This window comes from Callithrix jacchus, chromosome 2, assembly GCF_049354715.1.
Source record: "Callithrix jacchus isolate 240 chromosome 2, calJac240_pri, whole genome shotgun sequence".
In the NCBI taxonomy this organism is placed as follows: domain Eukaryota; kingdom Metazoa; phylum Chordata; class Mammalia; order Primates; family Cebidae; genus Callithrix; species Callithrix jacchus.
The window spans coordinates 170,396,335-170,408,729 of NC_133503.1; the positions used below are offsets into that span (position 1 = coordinate 170,396,335).

Sequence of the window (12,395 nt, forward strand, 5' to 3'; positions counted from 1 at the left end):
TTCCTGTATTAATTTGCTTAGGATAATGACCTCCAGCTGCATCTGTCTTACTGCTAAGGACATGATTTGGGAGTTTTTTTTTTATGGCTGTGTAGTATTCCATGGACAAATTTTTGTTTCATCTTATCTCATTCTTTAAAAATTTCTACTTTCATTCATTCATAATACAGTAGTACATGTATATAATTTATGACTAAAACTACATATGTATTTGGAAAGGCATGGTAAAAATGATTTTACTGCTGAGATGATGAACAGAAAAGTTTGGAGGTCACTTCTCTAGAAAATAACTCTTCAAAATTTAATATACATATGAACTAACTAGGGATCTTGTTAAAATATAAAGTCTGATACAGCAAGAAGTCCCTCACCAGACCAAATGCTGGCACCTTAATCTTGGACTTCCCAGTCTCCAGAACTGTGAGAAATAAATTTATGTTCGTTATAAATTAAATTAAAAATATGAAGTCTGATTCAGATGGTGGGGTGGGGTCTGAGATCTTCCATTTCTAATAAGATTATGATTAATCACAATCTAATAAGTCAAAATCATTTGTTGTGGTTTAAACTAATTATCAATTCAATTCACTCTAATCCCTTCTGGGTTCACTCATAGGTTAGGCCTAGAGTTAAAATGATAATTAGTATGATGCCAATGCACCTGGCTTTAAGACAGTACTTTGAATAGCAGGACTCAGACCACAGTAGCCTGAAGACATCTATGCAGCCATTACAGAGACTAAAAACTGCTGCATTTGATTCAACAGGCTCAGTTTTCCCTCTCTGAGTCTGAGAGACATGAGTTCTTATCAGTCAATAGGCCAGCTCTCTTAGCGTCTTCCCATGGAGCAAATGATGCCCATTCCCATGCTCATAAAGGCTGGTCATACTTAGGTCACTGCTTATCCACCAGTGTGGATTTCCTTCGACGGAAGGACACGTTGTCTAATAATAGCAGTGCCTTATATTTACACATGGTTTATAAGTAACCAAATGTCAACTCATATCAGCCTCACAATGATATTTGGAGGTAGAACAAAGCAGATGTATTATAAACCCATTTGCAAGTGCTATGTGACAGAAGCAAGCACAGTGCCTTCAGAGTTGGAGTGATCAGGCAGAGCTTTAAGAAGAAAGTGCCATGGACTCTGAAGGTCAAGAATGGGTAGGGTTTTTAGATGAGGGGTGGGAAACAGCATTCCAAGAAGAGAGAATGGATTCAAACACACTGTAGGTATTTATTGAGCTACTCATCTAAAGCCCAGTGAAATCAGCAAGACTAAAGATGTTCTAACTTCATTCAGTGGGAAGTAGATGCCATTAAAAATTTTTAATTCAGGGACTAATATAATCAGATTTACCATGAAAGCATTTGAGTTTGATATAGGCAAGATTGGTGAAGGTGAGTCCAGCCAGAGGGCTATTGAGGAGGAAGAAGTAAAGAATGATGAAGACACATTGAGGCAATAACAGTGGAAGGGACAAAAATATGTAAGGACTTTGTCCTAATTGGATATACAGTGTAACAGAAAGAATACTGACAGTTGAATTCATAAAAGAAAGCTTTTGTATTTGAAGTCCCACAAACAAGTACATGCCCTTTGACCTAGTTAGGCCTCACCTGGAATTTTAGACAAAGGAAATTAATTCCCCAAAGGCAAAATTTCTTTCTACACTTCCCATAACTATGATTATTACAGAATTATTTATAAGAATAAAAATCTGGGAACAATCTAAATGTTCATAATACAGAAAGATTACATAAATTATTGTGCAAAAAGATTATAATAATATTGTAAGATTAATTTTAAAACATTGAAGGATACTTTTGAAAAGACCTACATAGATATATTTCCTGGATGGGAAGAATTAATGCCTTAACAACAGCAATTTTTCTCGAATTAATATAAAAATGTAATGCCAAAGAAAGATTTTGAATTGAACAAATTGATCCTAAAATTTTATGAAAAAATAAATATATTGTACTTATTAAGAAAATTTCAAAAGGAAAGTGACAGTGTGCTTGCAGTAACAAGTATACTATTTTTATAGTTACGGTAATCAAAACTGTATGTTTTTGGCATACAAATAGGCATCTCAAAGAAAATAATATCCCAAATCTGTATAAATATATATTAAAATGTAACACATGATATGTGACAGTAGAAAGCAATGAAGAAATTATAAATTTTTCAATAAGTGGTAAAAGAATAGTTAACTGTGCATTCAGGAGAAAATTAATTTAACTGTCTACATTATATAATAATTAAAGATCTATTTTTAAAAAATTTAACAGTTTTAGTTGCAAAGAAGCAATACAAAAAAAAACCAAAATCTGTGGTAGAAAATAATTGACAGATTTGAGTACATGAAAATTAAAAACTTTTGTGCAATGCAACAGTTCATAAACAAAATCAAAGGAAGCATGACAGGCACAGAGAAACATCTGTAACACATTGGACAAAGTGTTAGTATGTTTAATAATAAAATATATGCCAAAATTTAATTTTAAAAAATATGGGCCAGTCGCGGTGGCTCACGCCTGCAATCCGAGCACTTTCGGAGGACAACGCGGGTGAATTACGAGGTCAAGAGTTCCAAACCAGCCTGATCAACATGATGAAATCCCATCTCTACTAAAAGTACAAAAGGTGGTGGGTGCTTATAATCCCAGCTACTAGGGAGACTGAGGCAGGAGAATTGCTTGAACCCAGGAGGCGGAGGTTGCAGTGAGCCAAGGTTGCACCACTGCACTCCAGCCAAGGCAACAGTCTCAAAAAAAAAAAAAAAGTACATCTCAAAAGAAAAATAGGCATAGGATTGAATAGCAACAACATAAGAGAAAAAGTCAAAATATAATAAGCACATGAACTCAACCTTCAAAGCAATCAGAACACTGTGAATTAGAACAACAATAAGCTATCATATTTTGCTTATCAGACTGGCAAGATAAGATTGATAAAATCCAGAGCTAGCAAAAAATGTGAGTAAACATCACTGGTAGGAGTGGACACTCATAAACATTTGTGGAAAAAATTTGGAGGTTTGTATGAAAATTTAAAATCTTCCTACCCTGTGACTCAGTAATCACACTTAAGGGCTTTCTCCATCAACATATTTGGAGAGCAGTTTGGTAGCTAGCTATCAAAATTTTAATGTTCGTTCTCTTTGAGCCAACCAGGCCACTTCTTTTTACTTTTTTTTTTTTAATTTTTAATTTAATTTTATTTTTTGGAGACACCGTCTCCGTTTGTTCTCCAGGCTGGAGTGCCATGGTGCTATCTTGACTCACGGCAACCTCCACCTCCTGGGTTTAAGCAACCCTCTGGCCTCACCTGCCCTAGCAGCTGGTACCACAGGCAGGCACCACCATGCCCACTAAGTTTTGTATTGTTAGTAGAGAAAGGGTTTCATGTTGGGCAGTCTGGTCTCAAACTCCTGACCTTAGGTCTCCACCTGCCTTGGCCTTCCGAAGTGCTGGGATTCCAGGCAGGCGTGAGCCATCATGCTTGCCAACCAGGCCATTTCTAAGTATGTATCCTGAGGTACATGCAAAGACAACCCTAGCAGCATGTCTTACAATAAAAAGCCAGAGTTACTAAAGACCTAACAATGGAAGAATGATAGAATGAATTACAAACTACGTAGCCATTAAAAAGAATGAAGCAAAGCTATAGATAGTTACCTAGAATATGTGATTTCAGTAAGCCTAAAAGAGACAAGTCACAGAAACTATTGCATTTTGAATTTTTAAAATATTTGCATGTGCATACGGAGACATGACTATATACACATATAAAAAAGGAAACGACCACCAATATGTCAATGGTGGTTACCTCCCAGATGGGATTAGATGAAGGAAGGAGGATGAGTGATTTGGAAGGACTAAATTTTACTTTATATATATAGATAAAGATGTAGATTTCTTTTTAACAGTGCTAGGATTTGGGGTAGTTTCTGACTCTGTGGATATTTTTAGCAGTTTTCTATTTTTTTTCTAGAGAAAGAAATGTGGTTCTCCCACACATGGGCATAACCATTCTTCGGAGGACCCTTAGGTTGGTGCCAGAAGGAGCCCTAGGCTGCCGTTCCCCATTCAATGCCCCTTTTCAGCAGGAAGTAGCCAGAAAGAGTCATTGCCCAAACCCCTCTAACAGCAGTTAGGGTGGTATTGCCACAGGGAGGAATGTGGTAGGAGTCTTTAAGAAATTATTTTAGGCAGACAGAGAGGAAAGGGGGTCCTTGGGAAGTTTTCATTTTTTAAAGCATTTTCAGAAAAGTTTCTTATAAAGCCCAGTCTTAAAACTAGGCTAACAACCTTTGATATGCAAATGCAGGCCTTCTTGCCCTTGCCCCACTTGTTCCTGGTAACATGGCCATCCCACATATGTTTGTAGAACATTATGGTATCCTCTATTTGCATATTAGAAGACTAGGGTGGGAGGGCGAGCTCTTTTGCGGGCTACATGAATGACATACCTAGTAAAACCAATTCCCTGAGCCCTATGCAATCAACCACCACCTCCTCCAGTCTCTGCATATATACCTGGCTGGTGTCTGTGGCAGGTGGGGATCTCTCCTCTTTCGGCTTTGGAACCCCTCTCCCCAACCCCCCGGCCCAGTGCCCCAGCTCTGTCTTTGTACAGGGGAAACCTCTTTTTTCTTCCTTTTCCCTTCCTTCTTGCCCCTTCTTGCCTATTAACCTCCTTAAAACAACAACAACCCCAGCACTTTGGGAGGCCGAGGCGGGTGGATCACGAGGTCAAGAGATCGAGACCATCCTGGTCAACATGGTGAAACCCCGTCTCTACAAAAAATACAAAAAATTAGCTGGGCACAGAGGCACGTGCCTGTAATCCCAGCTACTCAGGAGGCTGAGGCAGGAGAATTGCCTGAACCCAGGAGGCGGAGGTTGCGGTGAGCCGAGATCGCGCCATTGCACTCCAGCCTGGGTAACAAGAGCGAAACTCCGTCTCAAAACAACAACAACAACAGCAACAACAACAACAAAATGTGGTTCTCAAAGAAGAAAAATGAAGCAGCAATGACCAAACTTTCCCTATTTGAAAAGGAAGAGAGAGAAAAGGAGCCACACAGAAACCAACAGAGGAATGCCACAGACAGAGGGGAGCCAGGGGACAGCAGGGGCCTGGAAGCAAGGCAAGAGAGCTTCAAGAGGAGGAAGTGAATCAAGCTGAATGCTGCAGAGAGACCTGGAGGGCCCTTCCAGAGAGCAGCCAATGAGTGGTAGTGGTGAAAGCCAGGTGCAAAAGGATTCAAGGGAGCCATTTCCCACGCTGCCTGTGCATCTCTGTACAAAGAGAGAAGTCAGAGCCCCATTCTAAACTTCCTGCCTTAAAAGCCCTGCAAGTGACACCCAGACACAATACATTGTTTTGTTTTGTTTTTTTGTTCCTTTTTTTTTTGAGACTGAGTCTTGCTCTGTCACCAGGCTGGAGTGCAGTCGTGCAATCTTGGGTCACTGCAACCTCTGCCTCCCGAGTTTAAGGGATTCCCCTGCCTCAGCCTCCTGAGTAGCTGAGACTACAGGCACCCACCACCATGTCTCTATTTTAGTAGAGACAGGGTTTCACCCTGTTGGCCAGGATGGTCTTGATCTCCCGACCTCGTGATCCGCCAGCCTCAACCTCCCAAAGTGCTGGGATTACAGGCGTGAGCCACCACGCCTGGCCCAGACACAGTACATTTTAAACACTCAGGTGATTCTTGTTTGCAGCCAACGTTAAGAACCAGTGAGTTAAGGCACTGAGAGGGTGATAAGTCAGGAAAGCTGGTATGTGTAAGTCATTCTTCCACTAAGTTTGACAGGTAAAGAAATAAGTGAATTAAATTGTAAAGCCATCAAACACGTCAAGGAAGACTCGAAGAAATTGTAGATTGAGATAAAAAAGTCTGTGGGGCAGAAAAGATTAAATATGCAAGAAAGAGGAAAGGAGAAGGAAAAAAGGAATTTAATGTTTCTAGACTTTGTTACATGGCAGGCATTTTACACATGCGATCACCATTATTATTCCTTTGACTGGATTTTTTAGACATATGTCCAGTTTACAGTGAGAAATCAAGAAAAGCACAGACCCAAGCCTGTGCCGCTGCAGCAGTCTGAGAAGGACGGTCTTGGAGGAAGTGAATATGGAATCCTGGACTCAGCTGGGGGAGTCAGTTTGAAAAAACAGACAAACATGTCTGCCGAGATAGAGACACAGAAATGAATTAGAGGAGGACATCAGTAAAAAGGTTGGAGCATATCAATGCATAGAGAGAAGGAGGTAATAACAGAACCACTGTGAGGTGGAAAGGGAAAAGGTAGAGGCTCACTAGATGCGGACTTCGTCATCTCAGGAAAGCTGGGGCAAGGTAACTCACTGACCATGAGTACCGGTGGCTTTGGGACAGTGCCCGTGTGCTGCACAACAGAGCAGAGAGCCAGCCCTGCCCTTCTTGTTAGTGAGGTATGGATTACTCAACTGATGACCAATCTGTAAGCCAGGAGTACAGACGAGGCGAGTGGAAACCACAAGGAGGAAAAGCCAAGTCCCTGTCTTTGGAGCTGACAGTCTGGAGTTACCCAGAGTGATGATTTTCTATTTCACTAACTGTTAAAATAGTCTGATTAGAACAGAGTGAACCTTTGCTATTATAGAACTGAGTGACCTTTGCTTTGCAAAGGTCACATAGAAACATTCTGCCACTGAAGCTCTCATGTTGCCCAGTGGTTCTGAAAATAAATAGAACTTGCATTTTTCATGGACACCCGTGAGTGAAAATAAATACACCCTAATCATCACAGGAAGCATGTGCAGGCTGCACACGAAAGATGCTTCTCCCATGAGCTAACAGAACCAGGTGGCGCCTACGGTTTAATTGTACAAGAACATGTTATGGATCAGGAAGCTTTAGGTTATTATGCCTATTTAGGTGTTTCTGGGCTTCCAATCCAAAAGGATCACCAAAGCATCATGGGATTTTCAATGGCTTCCTGTGGCTTGGCAAATACCCACTCCTAACTGTGATTTGCCAATTATTCCAGAGTGGCAGTCAAATCAGAGGGGAAAGCCTCCTGTTTCAAGAAAAAAAAAAAAAAAAAACCGGCCGGGTGTGGTGGCTCACACCTGTAATCCCAGCATTTTGGGAGGCCAGCGCGGGCTCATCACCAGGTCAGGAGATCAAGACCATCTGGCTAACACTGTGAAACTCCGTCTCTACTAAAAATGCAACAGTTAGCCAGGCGTGGTGGCACATGCCTGTAATTCCAGCTACTTGGGAGGCTGAGGTAGGAGAATCGCTTGAACCTGGAAGGCGGAGGTTGCAGTGAGCTGAGATCACGCCACTGCACTCCGGCCTGGGCAACAGAGCGAGACTCCATCTCAAAAACAAAAAACTTCAATAACCTTTGTTTAAAATATTTCCTTGGTGGTCCTCTGGGTTACGTAACAATTGAATGCATTAATCATTATGGCATCAAATGACATCAGCAACACACATATCAGGAATAACTATTTGATTCAGGGAGCTGCTACTATTTGTTTCAGTATTGTTAAATGTGAGGTTTTTGTTTTTGCAAGAGAAAAGTCAGTTGTATGTGATTTCAAGAAAAAAGTCAGAACAGCATGCAGCTCCATTAGAAAAGATAAATTCTTTATTTTTGGAAAACAGCGGAAGTGGGGCTATTTAGGCACCACCAATGTTTATGTATTATATTCATATGGTGGAGAACAAACACAGCACCCTGGACGTTTGCGCTTTGGGTATTAAAAAAAGAAAAAGAAAGACAGCAAAACGTTCTTGGGTCACTGACTATCTCCTTTTGCTCCTTTCTGACTCCTCAGGAAAGGTGCAATTCGAATCCCTGGATAACCTCTCAAATATTGTCAAGCTGCTGTTCAATGTTCAGCAGAAATAAGGAAAGAAATTTGACACGGATACACTCCACATTTTGGCTGCCTGGGAAAATATCATCTTTGAGGTCATTCCACTCACTAAGTCATTTTTACTATTGTTCTGTCTGTCTATTTTCCGGTAGAGTCTCAATGAAAGATGTGTGGTCCTAATCATGCAAAGCTGATCTGGGGGGGATCAGTTGTTTCTTCTCATCTTCACAGGATTTGGGCTCCCCCAACCACCCCTGTCGTCTTGTAAAACTGGCAGGCTCTGGACGTTCTGCATGCTGAAGAAAATCACTGTTTTGCCTCCAGCAAGGAACATAAATGTTGCAACACTGACTCCTCCTCTCATGAAGAAAGAGTGAACAAGTGCACCGAGTTGAGCTTCTTCTCACAGAGCCACCGGGCTGGGGACAGTGGAGCGGAGGCTGAAATCCCCAGACGCCAGTCTTCTGGGCTGGGCTTCCTGCCTTACTTGCTACTTCTCCCTCTTTCTGGATTTTACCGACCGTTCGTTCGCCAAACAGCTTTCCACACAATGGAGCTCCACGTCCTCGTGCGGGAAGTGCTCACCGGCTGATTTGGCAGACTTTGCTCCCCGGCAAAAGTGAGTACCCACGGCGAGCTGAGGCCGCCTCCGACGGCGCGCGGCATAGGCGGCGCGGGCGGCCAATGTCTGGGCTGCGGGTTCGAGGCCCGCGTACGGAAAGGGAGTGCGGTGGCCGCGGGCCCGGCTGCTGGAGAGAATGCCAGCCAGGGGCCAGAGCCGACAGCCAGAAGGGAAGCCCGGGATCAGACCACGGCCCTCTAGGCGGTCCCTTCTCAGAGGAGCTAAAAAATACTCTCAGGTGCTTTGCCTCCACCACTGCCCCTAACCCCAGCTTTTACAAACCGCACACGGCTCGCATTCGTCTTTGTCAAAGGCGTCTTCACCTGCATCCTTGAGCATGAGTTTCGGCGTTGATTGTGGGAGTCTGAGAATGTAGATTATTTGCGTCAAAATATAAAGAAAAGAAAAAAAGAACGGGGAGGGGAAGGGGCACAGACAGGTGCTGTGATGATAGCGGAACTCGAGATTCATCCTCCAGCAGCCGCCGCCGCAGCAGCCTTGCGGGCATCCGGCGGGGAAAGTTTAGGGTTAGCGTTGCTGACCCGAAAGGGGGTTGCTCCTCCCAAAAGTCAGCGGGAGTAGGGGCAGGTGAGCAGCCTCCGGGCTGGAAGCCGGCGCTGGACGGAGGCAGACAGACCTCGGCCGAGGAATTGCAGCCCGGGAGGAAGCCGGTAGGAGAGCAGGCGGGAGGAGGGAGGAGGGAAGGGAAGAGGAGGGTGGGGAAAGTCAGGCAAACTCAGGTAACTGGAGGGCCGGCCCGAGTGCTGCGGCCGGGAAAGGAGACGGCTGGAGTTCCTGGCTCTTTGAGTAGAAAACTATCCTTTTAGTGACCTCTACCTGTATCTTGGGGAAGCAACCCACACTGCACTAAGAACAAGCAACATAGGGTTTTTCTATGAACGGACTTGAAAATGGTTGCAGATCATTATTATTAACCTGGAGGGATCACTTTGTCTTCGTTTGTCAAGTTGACTGGCAAAGATTTCCCACCTGAAGTCATGCTTCTTGACCAGGGAAGTGCTGCTAATCTCAATCCTGACCATTGGCTGTGCAAACTTGGGCAAGATACTTACCCTCTCTGGGCTTTGATTTTTTTCTGCAAAGTTTAGGAAATTAATTATATATATGTATGTGTGTGTGTGTATATATATATATGTGTGTGTGTGTGTGTGTGTGTGTTTAATGAGGTAGAAATGCTGAATAGTGCAAGAGAGAAGCAGATGAAATTTTTAATTTCAGTGGTTCTTTTTTTTTTAATTTTTTATTGCATTTTAGGTTTGGGGGTACATGTGCAGAACATGCAAGACAGTTGCATAGGTACACACATGGCAGTGTGTTTTGCTTCCTTTCTCCCCTTCACCCACATTTGGCATTTCTCCCCAGGTTATCCCTCCCCACTTCCCCCTCCCACTGGCCCTCCCCTTTTCCTCCCAATAGACCCCAGTGTTTAGTACTCCCCTCCCTGTGTCCATGTGTTCTCATTTTTCATCACCCGCCTATGAGTGAGAATATGCGGTGTTTCATTTTCTGTTCTTTTGTCAGTTTGCTGAGAATGATGTTCTTAAAAATTGGAGGTGATAGATCCTATTGAGAATTAGCTGTGAGCCCTCTCCGCAGGGGGAGAATGCATGTATGACATGTACATAAAATTTTACATGCACTCTTTGATGGTTTGTGAACACTCCCTGAAAGCCATGCCTGAATCTCAGCTGGCAATCCCTTGTTCCTCCTCCTGCCTCAAGACCACCCAGCTGACACCGTACTGGCAGTTGGGCTGACTATGGGAGTAATCCACAGCCTTCTTGGGGGTCTGGAGTCAGCCACGCTGCTGAAGGAGACAGCTCTCCTCTCATGGGTGAGCTCCCCACATGCTCTCTCCAGGGTTCTACCAGCCTCTGCCTCCGCAGGACCCCCTCCTCACAACTCTTTTTAATGACTCTCCTAAGGTGACAGTCCTTACCCCTAGAATTTTCAGTCCCACCAACACTGGAGAGCCATTTAAAGAGGATCACTGGCTGAATCAGAATGCTCTTCAGGTCACCTAGCTGGATGTCAGGGAGGCAAGGCTTTGTTTGAAAATGAAGCACTCTTTGCTCCCTGAGGCATAGTATGAGTAGGCAGCGGGATTCTTTTGGACCTCTGTACTTTGCCTTTAGGGGACTAAGGACTCAGATCTCTGGGGACCTAGGTGTTCCACTAGCAGTGCCAGCAAGGTGTAATCAGAAAACACACAGGGCTTTGGAGCCCAACAGACTGAGCCTGGGCTTCAGATCTCAACTCCCATACTGAGCAAGTCTCTGAATTTCCCTGAGCTTCACTTTTCCTATCAGCACAATGAAAATAATGCTGCCTTTTCTTATGGTTGTTGGGAGAATGGAAATACTATGTATCATGCCTAGCCCACAGTCAACAACAAATTGTTATTATTAATATAAATGTGGCGCCATAAGTAAGTGTTCGATAGTCTCATGCTTTTTAGAACAGCTTACTCTCTTTCTCCTATGGGGCTTACATTGGTAGAAGAATGAGTAAAATCAGTTCTGGTCTAGTTATGCTCAAAGAGGAATGGTGGGCTCACAATAGAGTCGGATTGGCTGTTCCAGTTGTGCAGTGTCAAGCAGAGCACCGTGTATTGCTATCAAGTAAAATATGCCAGACCGGCACAGATACTTGACCTATCTGTTCTCTTTGGACCCATAACCTTGAGTACAAAACAGCTAAAGCTGTGCCTGTTGCTAAAAACAGCCAGGCATGGAAAGAAGTCTTGTGGCAATGTCCATCTTCAGAAACTGTAGAGAGAAGTGTCTCCATTGCCATCTTTCAACTCAGCATACACTCTTTCCATGGGGTCCTGGTGCCTCCGTTGCAAGTGGTCAGATGACGTAGCAATGAAAGAAGGAAACATCAGAACCTTAAAGGAAATCGGATACCACAAAGCAGTCAAAGATCTCAGTATACTTTGGTGAGGTACCCCTGCATGCAAAGACAACAGTATTGATGCCTACTATTTGTTAAGCCTTTTAGATGTACTAAGCACTTTCACACATTGCCTCAATCAATTCTCATAGCCAGATTGAAGGGTATGAGTTGTCATTTAAAGCTTTACCAGTAAGGAAACTGAGATGTAGAAAGTACATACGGCCCCCTCTCTTCGCATCTGCCTAGCTCAGAAAAAGCAGAACCAGGATCCAAGCTCAGGTCTGTCTGACTTTGGCAACCACTCTTTTTCCACTACTCAGTGCTCCCAAGCTCCCCAATATCAGAAACTTGCATCATGCCAACTGCATTAAGATTCAGCTAAAAGGCAGGAATAGCCAAATCTATAACCACTAAAAGGGGGTGCTTTTAAGTGGTGTGAACATATATTTGGCTTTTGATACATATTAACAGGTAGCAACAACAAGACGGTCACCTATAAGAGAATAATATTCCTGACCCTTCCCAAGCCCAGCCATAACACTCAAGATTGGCAATACCTAATGTTAGCAGGTGAGGCTGGCCCTCTGCCACTGACTTCCTTGGTAATCCTTTTAATTTAAACAGAGCTCTGGAATGTGCATTCTCTGCCACCTTTAGAATCAGAACACCAGTTACCTTTACCTCCCTGTGCTGAGCATGTTTTCATTCATTTATTCAACAAACATTTGCCCAGCTCTGTTTTATGCTGGGCACTTGATGGCACAGTGGGGAATGAGGCACATAGGATCCCAGCTCTTGTGGAGTTTCTATGCCAGAGAGAGTTACAGAAAACAGTTGGGTGAAAAAATACCTAAGTAAAATCATTTCAGATACTGACAAATGCTATAAAGAAAATAGAGGCTGAAGGCTAGAGAGTGACAGAGCATGGGAGCAACTTTCAACAGGGCAGTCAGAGAAGACTGCTG

The 12,395-nt window shown here is 43.4% G+C and overlaps 1 protein-coding gene across 1 annotated transcript in view; it reads left to right on the plus strand.

Moving 5' to 3' along the window:
- Positions 1-8,284: 8,284 nt before the first annotated feature.
- PRLR (prolactin receptor) overlaps positions 8,285-12,395 on the plus strand; it is a 170,729-nt gene continuing 166,618 nt past the window's right edge. Inside the window, exon 1 of the mRNA XM_008992156.5 lies at positions 8,285-8,508. The gene's annotated coding sequence lies outside the window, so the exon portion shown is untranslated. The remainder of the gene's footprint in view (positions 8,509-12,395) is intronic.